This window comes from Vulpes vulpes, chromosome 7, assembly GCF_048418805.1.
Source record: "Vulpes vulpes isolate BD-2025 chromosome 7, VulVul3, whole genome shotgun sequence".
NCBI lineage: Eukaryota > Metazoa > Chordata > Mammalia > Carnivora > Canidae > Vulpes > Vulpes vulpes.
This window is the reverse complement of record NC_132786.1, coordinates 16,369,947-16,387,810: the sequence shown is the minus strand read 5'-3', so window position 1 is coordinate 16,387,810 and position 17,864 is coordinate 16,369,947. Positions and strand designations below refer to the sequence as shown.

At 52.4% G+C, this 17,864-nt stretch overlaps 1 protein-coding gene across 1 annotated transcript in view; it reads left to right on the top strand.

Annotated features, from left to right (window-relative positions):
* The window catches only part of LOC112912696 (uncharacterized), a 260,106-nt gene that overhangs the window by 214,852 nt on the left and 27,390 nt on the right, over positions 1 to 17,864 (top strand). The window lies entirely within an intron of this gene.

The following is a 17,864-nucleotide window of genomic DNA, read 5'->3' as shown; positions in this document are numbered from 1 at the left end:
GCAGTGTGGGCGGTGTGACAGGCGCTCATTGGGTGCCCAGGGTCGGAGGTGACCGAGGCCAACCCCCGGCGGCTCGCTGGCGCTCTCGTTTCCGCGGAGCGTTGTGTGGCGCTGACACGTGGGCGGTGGGATCAGAGCTGTCCTGCGTGAGTGCATCCAGGACTCATAAGTCCCTGCCCGGCCGTAGGACATCCGGGAGCGGCTAGCGCCCGCCGCATATGCCCTTCAGTGAGTAGAGCGCGGAGGGAGGGCCAGACTGGAGGGCCACAGGGGCAGATTGTGTCCCCCGTTCAGCATCGTCGTTGGAACCCGCCACCGCTTGGCCGGTTGGCTGCCAAATGGGAACGGCGCATCCACCCCCCAGGCCGCCCCCGCCTCTGAGCTCCACCTGCACACTCCAGGCCACCTCCTGCTTCAGCCTCCCTGCACTCCGGGCACAGCTTGCTGAGCGTCGGCCTGTGGCCCTCCAGTCACCAGAGGCCACCAGAGGCCAGGCCTGGGCAGTGCCCCCAGGGGCTCCTGATGTCCACAGCAGGAGGAACCCCTTTGCCCCCGTTTCCTGAGCGAATGGGTGAGCTGCGTGTGCCTTGTCGGCCGGGCGAGAGTCCGCAGGCACATCTCAGTTCCGGCCGGGAGTGGACACGAGATTGGACAGGGAGGGAGGTGGCCAGCGCCAGGGGTGAGGGAGCGTCAGGCTCAGTTATCCCGAACAGAATCTGGAACCGAGGCTGTGCCATGGGAGCCCCGTAGGACGCGGAAGGCCAGCTGGTGGGGACAGGAGGGTCGGGACTTCCCCAGAGGGCCGGCCCTGGCTGGCTGCGGGTCTCGTCAGCGTCTTGTGCCGGGTCCCTGCGGTCTTTATTTTAGTTTTTGTTTCGAATTTCACGAGCGTGAATCTAAAAAGAACTTTGTGCTTTTATCCATGAAGGTACGTGTTGACTATTGCAGAATGTATTTAAGCCGCCTTCGTTCTTTTAAAAAGATTTTATTTATTTGAGAGAGAGCAAGAAAGCACAATTTTGGGGACGGGCAGAGGGAGAGGGAGAAGCAGACCTGGGGGCATCCCCTCCTTCCCACAGGAACCTGTAGCAGCAGGTTGGCGGTGCAGGTGGGTCTGAGGCCCGCTGGTCCTGAGCCCCCATCTCCCTGCCACCCCTTCCCCTGTCTCAACACCCCTGCCCCTCCAACCCTGCTCTTCTGCCCCTGGCTCCTCCTCCACTGCCCCTCCACCCCTGCTCTTCTGCCCCTGACCCCTCTGCCCCTGCCCCCTCCATTCCTGCCCCTGCTGCCTCCACTCCCCACCATCCCATCCACCCCTGCCTCTTCTTGACCCTGTGTTCCCTCTGCCCCTGCCTCCTCCACCCCTGCCTCTTCCACCCCCCCTTCTCTACCCCCACCACCCCATCAGCCCCTGCTCCTTCTGCTCCTCTGCCCCCTCCAACCCTGCCTCCTCTGCACCCAGCGCCCCCTCTTCCTATGTTCCTCCACCCCTGTCTCCTCCACCGCTGCCTCCTCTGCCCCTTCCCCCCTGCCCCTCCTCCCCTGCCCCCTCTGCCCCTGCCTCCTCTGGCCCTGCTTTCTCTGCTCCTCCTCCCCCTTCACCCCCGCCCCCTCTGCCCCCTTCCCCTCTGCCCCTGTCCCCTCCACTCCTTGCCCCCTCCAGGTGGGCTGTCTGCCCTGGGCCTGGAGCTCCAGCCCCAACAGGACCCTGGTGGTCCTGACACCCGGCGGCCAGAGCACACTGCTGCCCACTGCACCCTGCGAGTCTGTACCCCGCGCCCTGCTCTGCGGCCTGGTGGGCACGCTCCTACTGGCCATCTTCCTGTGAGTGTCCTCCCTGCCCAAAATGATCCCGCTCCTCATGCTCACCACGTCCTACATCCTGGTCCTGGAGCTCAGCGGCTACACCCGGGCCTCGGGGTAGGTGCGCTGCTGCCGGGCCCCCCGGATACACACGTCAGGCGCTGTCTGCTTCCGCGGCTTCTCCGTGTGTCCATTTGGGCCCAGGGTCAGTGAGGCCTCGGTTCAGGCGGGAGGTGCTGCAGTCGGGCCGGTGGCAGGTGCTGCTGACTGGCCTGCCCTGGGGGCACGTGGATGGGTCTTGGGCCCTCCGTACTGAAGAGGTTTACCTCCTCACCCCCCCCCACCTCCCCCAGGGGCAACGCAGTGTCCGGGCTCAGCTTCGAGCCCATCATGGTTATCCTGCTGTTCTCGTGCACGCTGGCCCTGCACGCCCGGCAGGTGGACGTCCTGCGGCTGGACTAGCTCTGGATGGCACAGGCAAGAAGCGCTCTGTATGCTCCACGGAGGCTGGGGTGCGGCAAAGGAGCCCCTGGGGAGGGGCCGTGCGGGTGGAGGGGCTAGTGCTGGGGCAGGACGGGGACCAGGGGAAGCTGAGCACAGCCGCATGAGCCCCACCTGACAGGCAGAGGAGTTTGGTGGCATCCTGAGCAGTGAGCTCCCCATCCCCAGAGGCGTCCGGCAGTAGGGCTGCCACGCAGAGTGGCTCAGCCTTTGCTGTGCTGCACGGGACAGTGGGTCTCCCCAGGGTCATGGGAGTGTACAGAAAAAGCTACTCTTGCACAGCCCACCCATGTTAGTAGGTGTGCGGGTGCAGGTATGGGAGCTGTCGGCCCCGAGCCCGGGGAGGGAGGGGATGACTACCGGAATCGTGGGCTGTGCACCTGCCAGGTGACCAGCACACCGGACACGTCTGGGACAGCCGGGCATGCGCGAGGTGCCCCCCTCGTCCCCTGCTGTGTCCCTCGTCTCTGGATGGGGAGGCCTTCCGGCCTGCTGGACAAGTCCACCTGTGCCACTTGCAGACGTCTGGACCCTGGGTGGAGGCCTCCCTTAGCTTCCCCGGCTAGAAGTGGGCAGGGGGCGCGCCCTAGAACAGAGTCGGTGGATGCGAGCTCTCGGGAGCTTTCTACTCCTGATGTATTACGAAGCTGCTCTCTATCATCCGAGGCATTTGTGTCTGGTCTTCATGGCAGCCCTGCCCAGGGCATGAGCCTGCAGGTGGGGAGCAGGGCAGCGATGTGAGGTGCTCGGGCCCGGGCGACTGGTACATGGCCCAGCGGGGAGGAGCCGGGGTCTGAGTGGTGTCCAGAGCAGGGGGGCAGTCGCCTCATCCTGGGAGCCCCGTGTCCAGCCTGGGGGCCCACTGGAGGCCAGGATGCAGGGAGAGCCAGTGTTCGATGCCAGACAGGTGGAGCCCAGAGGATTGGGGGGTGAGGTCGCCCTCGCCGAAGAAGACCATGGGCTGCAGAGACCAGCACGGACACCTGGAAGTGATGTTTGGTGGCCGTGTGGGCGCCCTGTGGCCAGGTCCGTGAGACACATAAAACCTTCCAGCCTGGGTGAGGATACAGTGACTAGTTCCCCACCAGGACGGGCTTGGCGGCGGGCCTGGCGCGCAATAAGCCCTCAGTGCGGCTGGGCGGCCTCCGGACGCCGCCTTGTTCACCTCTTGGGACGCTCCACCCGCAGGAGGCCAGTCTGATACTTGTTCTCTGGTTTTGTTAACCGGGGAAAGACAGGTCCCGGCTAAGGATGTCCGGGCAGGACGCGTGTTCGGGACCATGAAGGGTGATCCTGTTCCTCCGGGTAGACAGAGGAGGGAAGACCCGTGTGCGTGCGCGTGTGCGTACCCCAGTACATAGGGGGTCTGCACACACGTCCGTATGCCGGGGAACAACATAGCCTAATTATTCTTTTCTGCGTAACCGCACTGAGGTTAAAACCGCTCTCTTCACGCTTCATTCCCAAAAAGTATGCGGCTTGTTCACCAGGCACCTGCCGTGCGGCCAGCGCCACAGGCAGAGGCTGCGGTGCCCCGTCTGGGTTGGCAGGCGCTCTTCTCGGTGCCCCTTTAGATGTTGTAAGCCCAGTGTTTGGGCCTGCCCTGGGGTTCCCCACTGACAACACCCCGGGCCCCCACCTCTCGGTGAGTTTTCCGGGGAGCTCAGTGGCAGGGAGACCCTCCACGTGTCACTGGGAAGGGGTCCTACATGCGACGCACTGACATATTTTCCCAAGGACGTGTACCGGGAAAGGCCACCTCACCTTCCTGTAAACCCAGCAAAACAAGGACATTTCTCGACTTTGCCCGCTTGCCCTGTGGGTCCCTAAGCCTGTCACGCGGACATCACGGTGTCTCACGCCGTTGTGGAACGGTCAGGCCAGGCCTGGGGGCTAATTATTTACGGACCCCGGGTGGTCACAGGAGCCTGCATGCTTGAGCTTCCTCCTCGTCTGTGGCCACCGCAATGCCTGTGTGCCAGAGCCGTGTTTCCTTTGGATTCCGCAGACAATCGGGACGCCGACCTCAGTTTGGATGATAGTAGGGCAACTTGTTCCTGCACAGGGAATGCCTGTCTCGGGAGGGTGATTCCCATCGGTGGTGGCGCTGTAGTGGCGGGACTCGGAGGGAAGGTGGCCCGGCGTGGGCCTGCCTGTCATGCGGGAACGGTTCTGTGCGTTGTTGGATTCGTTTGGCCAAAACGTGGTAAGGGGATTTGCGTCGGCGCTCATGAATAATGTAGTTCTCTCATTGTCTTTTATTCATTCATTCATTCATTCATTCATTCATTTATTTCTGTAAATTTATTTTTTATTGGTGTTCAGTTTGCCAACATATAGGTTGTTCTCTCATTTTCTAGGCCAGACAAGGCTTTGAGGTCAGAGCGAAGCAGGCCTCACCAGTGGGGACCTGTTCCTTCCTTTGCGGGTTTCTGGAAGAGTTCGTAGAATTGGTACCATTTCTTCCTCAGACGTTTCGGGAAGTGAAGCCCTTCGGCTTGGATTTGTATGTCTGTCTTTAGAGTAGGAAGGTTTTAACTAAAATGAGCTTCTCTAAAGATAAAGGGCCATAAGGCTTTCCTTCTTTTTTTCTTTTTTGAGGTAGCTTTGGGAATTTATGTCATTGCCTGAACGTTGATTTTACTATTCCCTTCTTACCCACTTTACCATTTGTAGGATTTGTGGTGACATCTCCTCTCTCCTGATGTAGGATTGTGTAGACTCTCTTTTTTTTTTAATCAATGTGACTAGAAGTTGATACATTTTATTGATCTCAAGAAATAGCTTTTGGTCTTTTTGCCTTTCTCTGTTATTTTGAGTTTCCAATTTCATTGAATTCTACTCTGATTTTTATTTTCTTCTGATAACTTTGGGGTTAATTTCCTCATGTTCTCTAGTTTCTCAGGATGATTTGTGCTTTCTCTAACTCAGGGGTTTTAGTGTACATTTTCCTCCAAGTCCTGCTTAATTCACAAATTTTGACATTAAATGTCATTTCATTGTCCTTTGGCTCAGAGATCTTTGTTGCTGTTGTTATTGTTCTTCTTCTTTCTTCTTTCTTCTTTCTTCTTCCCAAGAGTTATGAAGACATACATTCTTTTGTTGAAAATTTCCCAGGGATCTTTCTGTTACTGACTTCTCCTTAGTTATACTGTGGTCAGAGATTATACCTTGAATTCTTTTAGATTTCTTGAGAAAGAGGGGCACGTGGGTGGCTCGGTTAAGCTGCTGAACTGATTCTTGAGAATTCTATCATCCCTGTCCAATTTTGTGGCTGTTGGATGCTGTGGGTTTTTAAAATTTATTTTAATATTTTAATTTGGTTTTTTTTTTCGATGGTGTGTTTCATGAATGCCAATGAGGCCACCCTGGCCGAGGATGCTCATAGGTCTTCTATGCCGTAATGGACTTTATGCCCAAATATTCTACCAATTTTTGAGAGAATGAGGTTGAAATCTCCCGTTGTACCCGTAGGCAGAATTTTGTGCGGTTCTACCAATTTTTCCTTCATGTATTTTGGCAATTCATTGTTAGGTGCATAATAAATGTTTAGGATGAGGATGTCCTCTTGGTAAGTTGAATCCTTTGTCCCCTTTATTACTATGGAAAGAGCTGCTTTTCCCAGGTAATGTCCTTGGCTCTGCAGTATACTTTACATGATATTATATAGGTAATCCTGCTCCCTTTATATATTTTTCATCATTTTACTTTTAACTTATTTATATATTTTTACCTAAGGTGGGTTTCTCATAAGCAAAACGCAATTGGACCAATATACAATTGGGCCTTGCCTTCTTATCCAACTTATAAATCTCTGCTTTTTAAATTGAGCTGTTCAGACCATTTATAAGTAATATGATTATTGATGCATTGGATTTTAATCTTTTATCTTGCTCTCTCCTATTTGTCATGTCTGCCCATCTGTTCTTTGTGGTTTTTTCCCTCTTTTTCTGCCTGCTTTGGATTAAATTTTTTGTTATTCTATTAAAATATATAACAGCATTTAATGTTCCATGTATAATGAGTATTGATTACTATATTAATAGTAGTAATTCATTTGTCTCTCTTTCTCTCCCTCTATTTTCCCTTCCTCTTTTTGTTAGCTGCATTCTTTGTTGTATTATTACTTTAGGTTTCAAGTTTTTATATAAATTCGATGGCTAACATATAGCTATTATTACTTTCAAGGGTAGTATTTAGTGATCCATCACTTACACATAATGCTCAGTGCTCATCACAGGTGCCCTCCTTAATACCCACTCCCTCTCTCCCCTCGCCTCAGCAACTGTCAGCGTGTTCTCTGTAGCTAAGAATCTGTTTCCTGGTTTGTGTCTCTCTCTTTTCTCTCCCTGTGTTCATCTGTTTCATTTCTTAAATTCCATACATGAGTGAAATTATATGGTGTTTGTCTTTCTCTGACTGACTTATTTCACTTAGCATAATACGCTCTAGCTCCAACCAGGATGTTGCAAATGGCAAGATTTCATTCTTTTTTGATGGCCAAGTGGTATTCCATTGTATATATAGACCACATCTTTTTTGTTTTTGTTTTTACGTTTGTTTTTATTAAAATTCGATTTTCCACCATATGGTATAACATCCAGTGGTTGTCCAACCAAGTGCCCTCCTCAGTCACCCAGTTACCCCATCCCCCCACCCACCTCCCCTTCTGCAACTCTTTGTTTCCCAGAGTTAGGAATCTCTCACGGTTTGTCTCCCTCTCTAATTTTTCTCCCTCAGTTCCCCTCCTTTTCCTTATAATCCCTTTCACTATTTCTTATATTCCACATATGAGTGAAACCATATGATGATTGTCTTTCTGCAGTTGACTTTTTCACTCATCATAATACCCTCCAGTTCCTGGAGGGTATTATGCTGAGTGCAGTAAGTCAATCGGAGAAGGACAAACCGTGTATGTCCTCATTCATTTGGGGAATATAAATAATAGTGAAAGGGAATATAAAGAAAGGGAGAAGAAATGTGTGGGAAATATCAGGAAGGAAGACAGAACATAAAGACTCCTAACTCGGGGAACGAACTAGGGGTGGTGGAAGGGGAGGAGTGCGTGGGGTGGGGTGAATGTGTGACGGGCACTGAGGGGGACACTTGACGGGATGAGCACTGGGTGTTATTCTGTATATTGGTAAACTGAACACCAATAAAAATTAATTTATTTAATAAATAATAAAAAAATAAAGGAAAAAAATACCTTCCAGTTCCATCCACATCGAAGAAAATGGTGGGTATTTGTCCTTTTTTTTTCTTTGTATTTGTCCTTTCTGATGGCAGAGTAATATTCCATTGTATACATATACATTCTTTATCCATTCATCTGTTGAAGAACATCTCGGCTCCTTCCACAGTGTGGCTATTGTGGACATTGCTGCTATAAACATTGGGGTGCAGGTGTCCCGGCGTTTCACCACATCTGTATATTTGGGGTAAATCCCCAGCAGTGCCCTTGCTGGGCCGTAGGGTAGCTGTATTTTTAACTGCTTGGGGAGCCTCCACACAGTTTTCCAGAGTGGCTGCACCAGTTCACGTTCCCACCAACAGTGCAGGAGGGTCCCCCTTTCTCCACATCCTCTCCAACGTGTGTTGTTTCCTGTCTTGTTAATTTTCACCATTCTCACTGGGGTGAGAACACATCTTTATCCTTGCACATTGATAAATTTTTAGGCTCTCTTGGTAGTTTGGCTATTGTTGATGATGCTGCTATAAACATCAGGGGGCATATACCCCTTCGAATCAGTATTTTTGTATCTTTTGGGTAAATACCTAGTAGTGCATTTGCTGGATCTTAGGGTAGTTCTATTTTAACTCTTTGTGGAAACTCCATACTGTTTTCCAGAGTGGCTGTACCAGTTTTCATTCGCACCAGCAATGAAAGAGGGTTCTCCTTTCTTTACCTACTCACCGACACTTGGTGCTTCTTGTGTTGTTAATTTTGGCCATTCTGACAGGTGTGAGATGATGTCTCATCATGGTTTGATTTGTATTTCCCTGATGATGAGTGATGTTGAATATCTTGTCATGTGTCTGTTGGCCATCTGTGTGGCTTATTTGGAAAAATGTCTATTCGTGTCTTCTGCCTATTTCCTAGCTGGATTATTTGTGTTTTTGGGTGTTGAGTTTGATAAGTTCTCTATAGATTTTGGATCCTAACCCTTTATCAGGTATGTCATTTGTAATCCTCTTGTCCCATTCTGTAGGCTGCCTTTTCGTTTCATTGATTGTTTCCTTCATTGTGCGGAAGATTTTTATCTTGATGAAATCCCAATAGTTCACTTTCAGCTTTGTTTCCCTTTCCTCTGGAGACATGTCTAGGAAGAAATTACTATGGCCAATATCAGGGAGGTTACTCTGTGTGTCTTCTGGGATTTTTACGGTTTCGAATTTCTTTTGAATAAATTAATTTGTCTGTAGTATGTAAGAAAGTGGTCCAGTTTCATTCTTCTGCATGTGGCTGTCCAGTTTTCCTTACACCATTTGTTGAAGAGGCAGTCTTTTTTTTTCCATCGGATATTGTCTCTTGCTTTGTTAAGATTAGTTGACCATAGAGTTGAGGATCCATTTCTGGGCTCTCAATTCTGTTCCGCTGATCTGTGTGTCTGTTTTTGTGCCAGTACCATAGTGTGTGGATCACAGCTTTGTAATACAGCTTGAAGTCCAGAATCGTGATGCCTCCCACTTTGCTTTCTTTTTCAAGATTGCTTTAGCTATTTGGGCTTTTTTGTGGTTCCATACAAATTTGGGGATTGTTTGTTCTAGCTCTGTGAAAAGGGCTGGTGGCATTTTGATCCGAATTACATGACATGTGTGGATTGCTTTGGGTAGTATAGATATTTTAACCGTATGTGTTCTTCAAATCCATGAGCATGGAATCTTTTCCATTCTTTGGTGTTCGCTTCAATTTCTTACCTGAGCGTTCTATAGCTTTAGGAGTATAGACCTTCTACCTCTTTGGTTAGGTTTATTGCTGGGGGCGGGCCTTCTGTGGCAGGTCTGCGGGGCCATGGCCGGAGCTTGCCCGGCCCCTGACCCAGAGCGTGACCCGAAGGCCTCAGGGCATGGCGGCAGGAGGAGCTGGGCCTGGATGCTCGACCCGACCCGACCCGACCCAGCTGCCGCCGCAGCCGGCACAGGCAGAGTTTGGGCCTCCCCACGGAGCCCGCATGCGTGTGGAACATGGTCTGCTTCTCCCAGCGGGGCTGCTCTCCCCACATCCAGAGAAGAGCCCTGTGGTCAGAGCAGATGTAAACCTAACATGGCTCAAGCAATAAATACTGTGTCCATCTCGGTCTGCCGGGCACAAGGGTCAATAAACCTCCAGAGACCGTGGAGACCAAGCCAACACGCTCACCCTCGGGTCTCACTGCCACAGGGACCCTGCTAAGGCGGGGTGTGTGTGGGTGACCATGTGCAGGCGCACTCACGGGGCTCCCGCGTCCTGCACACAGACGCGTCTCCTCGGAGCTGGGCTCAAGCGGATGGGACGTAGGTTTTAAACACACCCAACACCCTCAGAGCACTAAAGAACAGAGGGTCGTCATCCTCAGCTGCCCGGCGATGACCTTGACAGGGCGGCTGGCAGTGTGTGGGGGTTCATGCTGAAGTTCCAGAGATGGAAACATAATCTCTGAGACGACGCGGTGCTGGACAGATGGGCGGACAGATGGACAGCAGGTCACACCTCGCCAGTCACCTGGACAGCTCAGCAGCACAAACCATCCGGAATGAAAGAAACGGAAAAAGAGGCCAAAATGAAAAAGGATCATCAGTGAGCTGTGGGACATCAAGATCCACACACTGGTAAACCGGGGTCCCTGAAAGAAGGGGGGATGTGTGAGGAGCATTCGAGGGCTTTCTCCCCCAGATGATCAAACCATAAACCCACCGATGCAGGAAGCCCAAAATCCATGAGGAAAACCTCATGGAGGCACATCAGAGTCGAACTGCTTGAAGCCGGCGATGAAGAGAAAATCTTAAAAGCAGTCAGAGGAAACAGACATCTTCCCCGTTGCGTACGGAGGACCAGAGCGGCGTCCTTGGACAGCACGACCCAGTGACTCACAGGCCTGTAAGGAATGGGTGAAAAGAATTTCCAAAGATAAAGGCAAAATGAAGACCCTTCTCAGAAACACAGAGACGGAGCGGGTTCCTCGCCGGCTGGCTGCCCTCCTCCCTGCAGAGCACCCACCGCAGACCCGCTGGCGACCCGCACAGGCTGCACCCCACCTTCTCTCTTCTAAAGGGAACAGCTCGTTTGCCCAAACATAAATGGCAACAATGCAGAATAGAGTTTATAACAACAAGTGGAACACGCACAGCAGCAACCTCACACAGGCCAGGAAGGGAGGCGCGTGAGGAGCCGCGTCCGCGAGATCCTCAGATGACATCCAGGAACCTGCCGCAGACCCCGGAGCAGCCAGCCCAGTGCCAGAGCCAACGGTGCACACTCATGAGCCAGCAGAGGTGCGAGGACAGAGTCACAGAACGCACCCCCTACACCCACAGAATGGCAGGAAAAGTAAAACCACGACACAGAACAGATGGGACAAACCAAACCCAGGCCGACGGCAAAGAACAGCAAACGCAGACAGTCAGATTCAAGGGAGAAAAGACAAACCCAGCCCGTTAGAGAAAAAGACATGAACCCCTTGGGGGAAAAGAAAGGGGGATGGAAAAGACATGCTTCCCAGCAATAATCAAAGGAAAGCTGGAACGGCTATGCTCACGCAGGACGTTAGGTCTCCAGGGAACGAGGGGCATTTCTTCATGAAAATAGAGCTAATTAGAGGAGCATGGGTGGCTCAGTAGGTTGAGCATCTGACTCTTGGTTTTAGCTCTCCCTCTGCTCCTCTCCGGGCTCACACGCACACACAGGCTCTGTCTCTAAAAAAACAGAATGGGACTGCTGGGTGGCTCAGTGGTTGAGTGCCTGCCTTCGGCCCAGGGTGTGATCCCGTGGTCCCGGGATCGAGTCCCACGTCCGGCTCCCTGCATGGAGCCTGCTTCTCCCTCTGCCTGTGTCTCTGCCTCTCTCTCTGTGTCTCTCATGAATCAATAACATCTTAAAAAAGTTAATTCATCAAGAGGACCTAAGAACCCTAAATGTTATAAATCAAGTAGCAGAGCTTGAGAACACAGGGAGCAGACAGATCTCTAAGTATGTCGCAGACTCAATACCCCTCGATCAGGAACCGAGAAACCCAGGAGCCAGACATAAGTAATGACGCAGAGTAAGAACGTGAGCAGCCCGTCCCCAGCCAGCCTCAGTGTGTGTACACAACACCCCAGAACACAAGGATGGCACGGAAGCACAGTGCATCTTGTTGCTCAGGTCCTGAGGAGACCGTGTGCTGAACCGTGTACTTAAGAGGACTCAAATTTTTGATAAAATGTGTTCTCTGACCACAACAGAATTAAATGTGAAGTCAAAATCAGAAATTAGAAAGCATCTTGAACCGAGGGGAAACGAGGACACAGTGTCGCAGCAATGCGGGGATGCCACCTTAGCCAGACACCCGCCTGGTCTGCGGCACCAATGCTTCACATTAGGAGGGAAAAGATCCCAATCAGCAGTCTCAGCTTCCATCTTCCCAAACTACAAAAACAAGAGTAAAAGAAGCACAAGGAAACCACAAGAATCACAATAATAAAAAATCAGAGAAAAACAGTAAAACAGAGAAATCAATGAAACCAAAAGCAAACTCCTTACAAAAATTGATAACATTGATAAACGTGCAGCCAGAATGATGGGGGAGAGAGGGAAGACACAAATTATCACAGTCAGAAAAGGAGGAGGTGATGTCATGGCTGCTTCTGCAAATATTAGAAAGCTAACAGGGTAATACCATAAACCCCTTTATTCTAACAATCTCGGTGACTTAGCTCACATGGACAGATTCCTTGAAAGACTAAGAAACACAAAGCTCACTCTGATATATGTACATATGCATATCGTATATGGATATATCACATACATATAAAAAAAAACGATTCTAGAGAACCCTCGGTGGCTCAGCAGTTTCGCACCTGCCTTTGGCCCAGGCCATGATCCTGGAGGCCCGGGATCAAATCCCGCGTTGGGCTCCCTGCAGGGAGCCTGCTTCTCCCTCTGCCTGTGTCTCTGCCTCTCTCTCTCTCTCTCTGTGTCTCTCATGAATGAATATAATCTTTTTTTTAAAAGCCCTGATTTTATAGACATATATATAATAGCCCTATTTTTAAAAACTGAACCTGTACATAAAAACTTCCAGGGGCGCCTGGGCAGCTCAGTCTGTTAAGCGTCTGCCTTCCACTCAGGTCGTGATCTCAGGGTGCTGGGAGGGAGCCCCCAGTTGGGTTCCCCACTCAGTGGGGAGCATGCTTCTCCTTTTCCAGCCTACTTGTGCTCTCTCACGCTCTGTCTCTCTTTCTCTCTCTCTCTCTCTCTCTCTCTCTCTCAAATACATAAATTTTCTTAAGAATTGTTTAAAAGTTTCAGAAAGAAAATCTCCAGAAAGTGGAACAGGAGGAAACATGCCCAAACTCTTCCAGGAGACCAGCCTGACCAAGATTCCACATGAAGACGACATAAGGAAAGAAAGCCATAGAACAGCATCCTTCAGAAACATAACAGGAAGACATCTAAAACAAATTTTAGCCCACATGCACACACTCACACAAGGACGCCTGCACACATATACGTGAACAAGCGTGTCCATATGCACATGTGTATGTGCACAACTGCATACGCACACGGTCTCATGCATGTGTGCAATGCACTCGCAGATATCCATACACACGTGCATGCCCCCCCCCCACACACACAGCTACATGGACATGTCCCACCATGTCCCACTGCAGCCGACACAATCACGTGTCCTCATGAAAGAGCCAAGTAGTGAATAAAAAGGGACACATCTTATACACCAGCAAACCTGAGAACCTAGAAGAAATGAATAAATCCCTATGAACACTCAACCTACCAAGACCGAATCATAAAGAAACAGAAAATCTGCAGACATTTCTAGTACAGAGACTGAAGTAGTGATCAAAAGCCCCCGACACAGAAAAGCCCAGGACCGGATGGCTTCACTAGTGACCTCTGCCAAACGTTTGAAGATCACCAATACTTCTTAAGCTCTAAGAAAGCTCCCAAATTCACTCTATGGGGCTAGCATTACCCTGAACCTAAAACCACTGGACCTGACCAGAAAAGACGAGGATCTTTTACTAATACCAATACCCCCAATGATCACAGATGCAGAAATCCCCCCAAACAAACATGAGCAAGCCACTTCCAACAGTACATTAAAGGGATTGGACACCACAACCAAGTGGGATTTGTTCCCAGGATGCTAGGGTGGTTCGATATCCACAAATCGATTGATGTGATGCATCGCTTTAACCGAAGAAAGGGTAGAAATACATGAGCGTCTCAGCAGATGCACAACAAGCATTTGACAGGACGCAACATCCCTTCGGGATAAAAACTCCCCACACGGCAGGTGCAGAGGGCACGTTTCTCGACACAGTGAGGGCCAGGGATGCCAAGCCCACGGCACACATTGGCCCCGACAGTGAGAACAGGAAAGCTTCCCCTGCAGGGTCAGGAGTGGACAGGGAGGCCACTCCCATCCAACAGCATAAGTGCCAGCCTCAGCAACCAGGCACGGAAAGAAAATCACACACTATCTCTCTCTGCAAATGGCTTAATATCTACAGAAAACCCTAAAGATGCCACCAAGAACCTGTCAGAAATAATAACTGAATTCAGCAAATTCAGGATGTGAAATTAACACGCAGAAATCTGTGGTGTTTCTGCACACAAACAATGAATGCTCAGAAAAGCGGAGAAAATAACTGTATTTACAACTGCATCAAAGGGAATAAAATACCCAGGAATAAATTCAATGAACAAAAACAGGAAGGCAAATCTGATGACTTGAGAGGTGTTTGGAACATGTCCTGTCCCCAGAGCAGGCCCAGCAGATGTCCACCACGTGAGCCCCGAGTGGGGTGCCGATGGAAAGGGATGGTGACATCGCAGCTGGGGTGCAAGCCCGGGAGGCCCCGCCTGGGCCCAGGTGAGCCCGATGTATCCTGAGCTGATGAAGAAAGAAGGGGACAGGACAGCGAGCCCCCGCACCACACATTTCATGCCGAGAACAAGACCCAGACCATGCATCCCGGGGACAGCCTCTCTGCCCTCCACCCTGCGGTCAGGGGAGGCCCACATCTGTCGCCCCCACCCCGAGCAGAAGTGGGCCAGCCAGCACACCCCGCCCTCACTCTGAGGTTGCCACGGTCCACACGAGAGGACACTGAGAAGTGGGCTGCACGCAGAGTCACACGCCACGTAAGTAAACTGGCTGAAGCCATGGAGAAGACATCTGCCAACCGTGTACCCGCGGAAGGACAAGCTAAGACTCTACAGACTCCTGTCACCCGGGGGGCGGGGGCTGTTGTAAGCGACCCAAGCAGGGGCGGGGGTTGGCGGTAGGCTGGTGGCACTGCTGACCACTGAGTCACTGAGGGAACACGTCCCCTCCGGGACCAGGAAAGACAGATCCGGACAGTGGGGGGAGGGCACACCCCTCACATCAGCAGCCTGTCCTCAGAGAGCCCCGGGGGCCAGTGAATCCTCATCCAGAAGCTTCCTCGTAGAGGGGCAGGGGAAAGGCGCAGGCCCCGGAAAGCTCAGAGCAGCACCCAGAAAGCCCCGGGCCACCAGGCACCCCGGCTTCGGACAAAACACACGTTCTGACCCTTATATGGGAGGCCGTGTCCGTGAGCCCCACACGCCACACGGAACTCGTCAGCCTGACTCCTCCATCATGCTTCCCCAAAACCACAGGTGTCAGGTAGGGAGGAGGCCCCGGAGGCCGGCCTCAGCTGCTCCCCAGGGCACAAGGCCAGCACCCCCGCATCCAGGCTGCCAGGGCACCTATGGCCCGGCAGCACCCACAACGGACAGAGAGCCGATCCCCCCTACTTCATCCTCAGGAAAGACCCAGCAGCCTTCCCCACACGGGTCCCGCAGAGCCCCGGCCCGGGACACCAGCGGGTGCCCCAGGAGAAAGGCCTCCAGCACCAGCCCAGTCGGACCAAGCGGTGAACTCCCAACTGGGCATCTCAAGATCCCAACCAGCCTCCAGGACACTCTGGGTGGAGGGCGGGGGGCAGTGTCCAAGGGCCGCATGCCGCCGCCCCCGCGGCCCAGTGCTCTCCTCCTGACTCGGTCCCAAAACTACAGCCAGGCACAGCCCGTGTGACAGCCACCCACTCCAACTGCGGGTCAAGGGCGAATGCTGGCGCCCAGCGCTCTGCAGCCCACAGGATACCCTCCCCCAGCCCTGCACGCACGTGGGACATCCTCAGGACTCCACTGTACAAGGCACGCTGGCCCGGGGACCGCTCCTCCCCCTCCTTCATCACAGGGACATCCGTCCACTCTTTCTACCAAGTTCTTTCCCTGGGTGAAGAGTTCTCAGTCTGCGAACTCCCTCCCCCCAGCCATCTGCCCAGGACCCCTCTGCGTCCAGAGGCAGGCTGGCTGGGCCGGGCGACGGGGCTGTACGTCAAACTTGCTGAAGAGCTCGTTGAGGAGCTTGACCAACTCCTGCGCGGTGCACTGTGACGCCAAGCCCGTGAAGCCCACGATGTCCGCGAAGAGGATGCTGCAAGAGAAACGCACCAGGCTGCCTCCTCCACAGGTATGCGGTTCCCAGAGCGGCCTTGTGAGCACCCCAAAATAAACCTCCCTGGTTATTCCGCGGGCCAGCCAGGGAGGGAAGGGTCTATCCTGTTTGACAGGTGGCAGCAGCAGCGGCTGGGGAAGCAGGGGTGGCCCTCGCCACCACGGGGGGCGTCAGAGCTCCTGCTGACCCCCCAGGACACGGGCAGGGCACAGCTCCACAGCCACCAGACCTGCCCCCAGCCCCAGATGGCCCTCCTCAGCTCTTGCGGCCCCAGCAGGCTGACAGGTGACAGAGGGACAGCCCTGGAGCCCCGCTGCGGACCCCCGCGCCTCGTGGACGGGCCACCTCGGTCCTGCAGCGGGACAGGGCCTCACCTCGCGGGACGGAAGCCTGCCACGTGAGCGTCCGCTTACTACGGAACGGGGCGGGTCTAAACAACGGCGCCCGCCACCTGCACAGCCTCCTCCCCGGACGCCACAGTGTGAGGCACACGGCCGCACCGAGCTGCTGTCACCGTCATTTATGCTGGATACCGAATTCCTGCCTGTTTCGTTCCTCCCTGAACACATCACACCAGCCCCCACCTCCACCATCCCCGGTGAAAAATCCCACGCTGGTCTTGCTGGCCATCACTTCTGTCCCACTCCTCTCCTAATCTCTGGCCCTTAGGGTTCAACGACCACGTGGGGGGCTTCGTGCGGGTCCTGACACGGCTTCTGCAATGTGTACGTTACTGTTTTCCATGAAATTTCAGACCTTTTGAGTCCTACTTTTTCAAAGACTCTCTCCCTCTCCTCCTTTCCTCTCCTCTGAGACTCATCCTGGGGGTGCTGTCGCAGCAGCCGGCGTCCCTCGAGACCCCCAGCCTCTGTTCTCTCTCCATCCATCAGGCTCCATGATCTCACGTGGCTGTCTTCAAGTTCCCCGAGTCTTTCCACAACCTGCTCAGATCTGCTCAATGTGGAACCCCCACCCCAACCCTCTAGTGAACTTTTTATTTTGGTCACTGTATTTTTCAAAGCTGGAATTTCTGTTTGGTTGGTTTTTTATAATCTCGACCTTTTTATTGGTATGGTCTACTTGACGAGAAGTCTTTCTCATGCTCTCCTTTATTTAGACACAATTTGTTCTTTGAGAGTATTTCAAATAGGTGATTTAGGGGCGCCTGGGGGACTCAGGGGGTCAAGCATCTACCTTCGACTCAGATCATGATCCCAAGATCGTGGGATGGAGCCCTGTGCCCTGGGTCGGGCTCCCTGCTCAGCAGGGAGTCTGCTTCTCTCTCTCCTTCTGCCCCTCCCGCTGCTCATGTTCTCTCTGTTTCTCTCTCTCAAATAAATAAATAAAATCTTTAAAAATGTATGTATGTGACTTAAAGTTTTGTCTAGAAGTCCAACGTGTGGGCTCCCTCTGGGACTGCATTTTCATTCCCATGTGAGCTATACATTCACGCTTTCTTGCACGCTGCATATATTTTCACAGGAAATCAGATAATACACTGTGGCAACTCTGAAAATCAGAACCCCACCCCCACCCCAGGATTGAAGTTGTTCTTGTTGCTGTTTGTGTTGTTATTTGTTCAGTGACTTTTCTGACAAACTCTGTAAAGTCTGTTTCCCCTCTCATATGGGGCCATTAAAGTCTGTGGTTGGTTAAGCTAGTGGTCAGCTAATGACCAGACAGAAATTTCCTCCCATTCCTCAAGCCAGTAAGTCTCTCAGTCTTTGATGATGGACACTCAGCCAGGCAGATTCCAACTGTCTCGGTCTGCTCTTCCTGCTTGCACACATCCTCAAGGTCAGCCTCAAGACCTAAGGACAGCCCAGGGTCATCATGGTCTTTTCTGAACATGCACGTCACCCGACCTGTGTG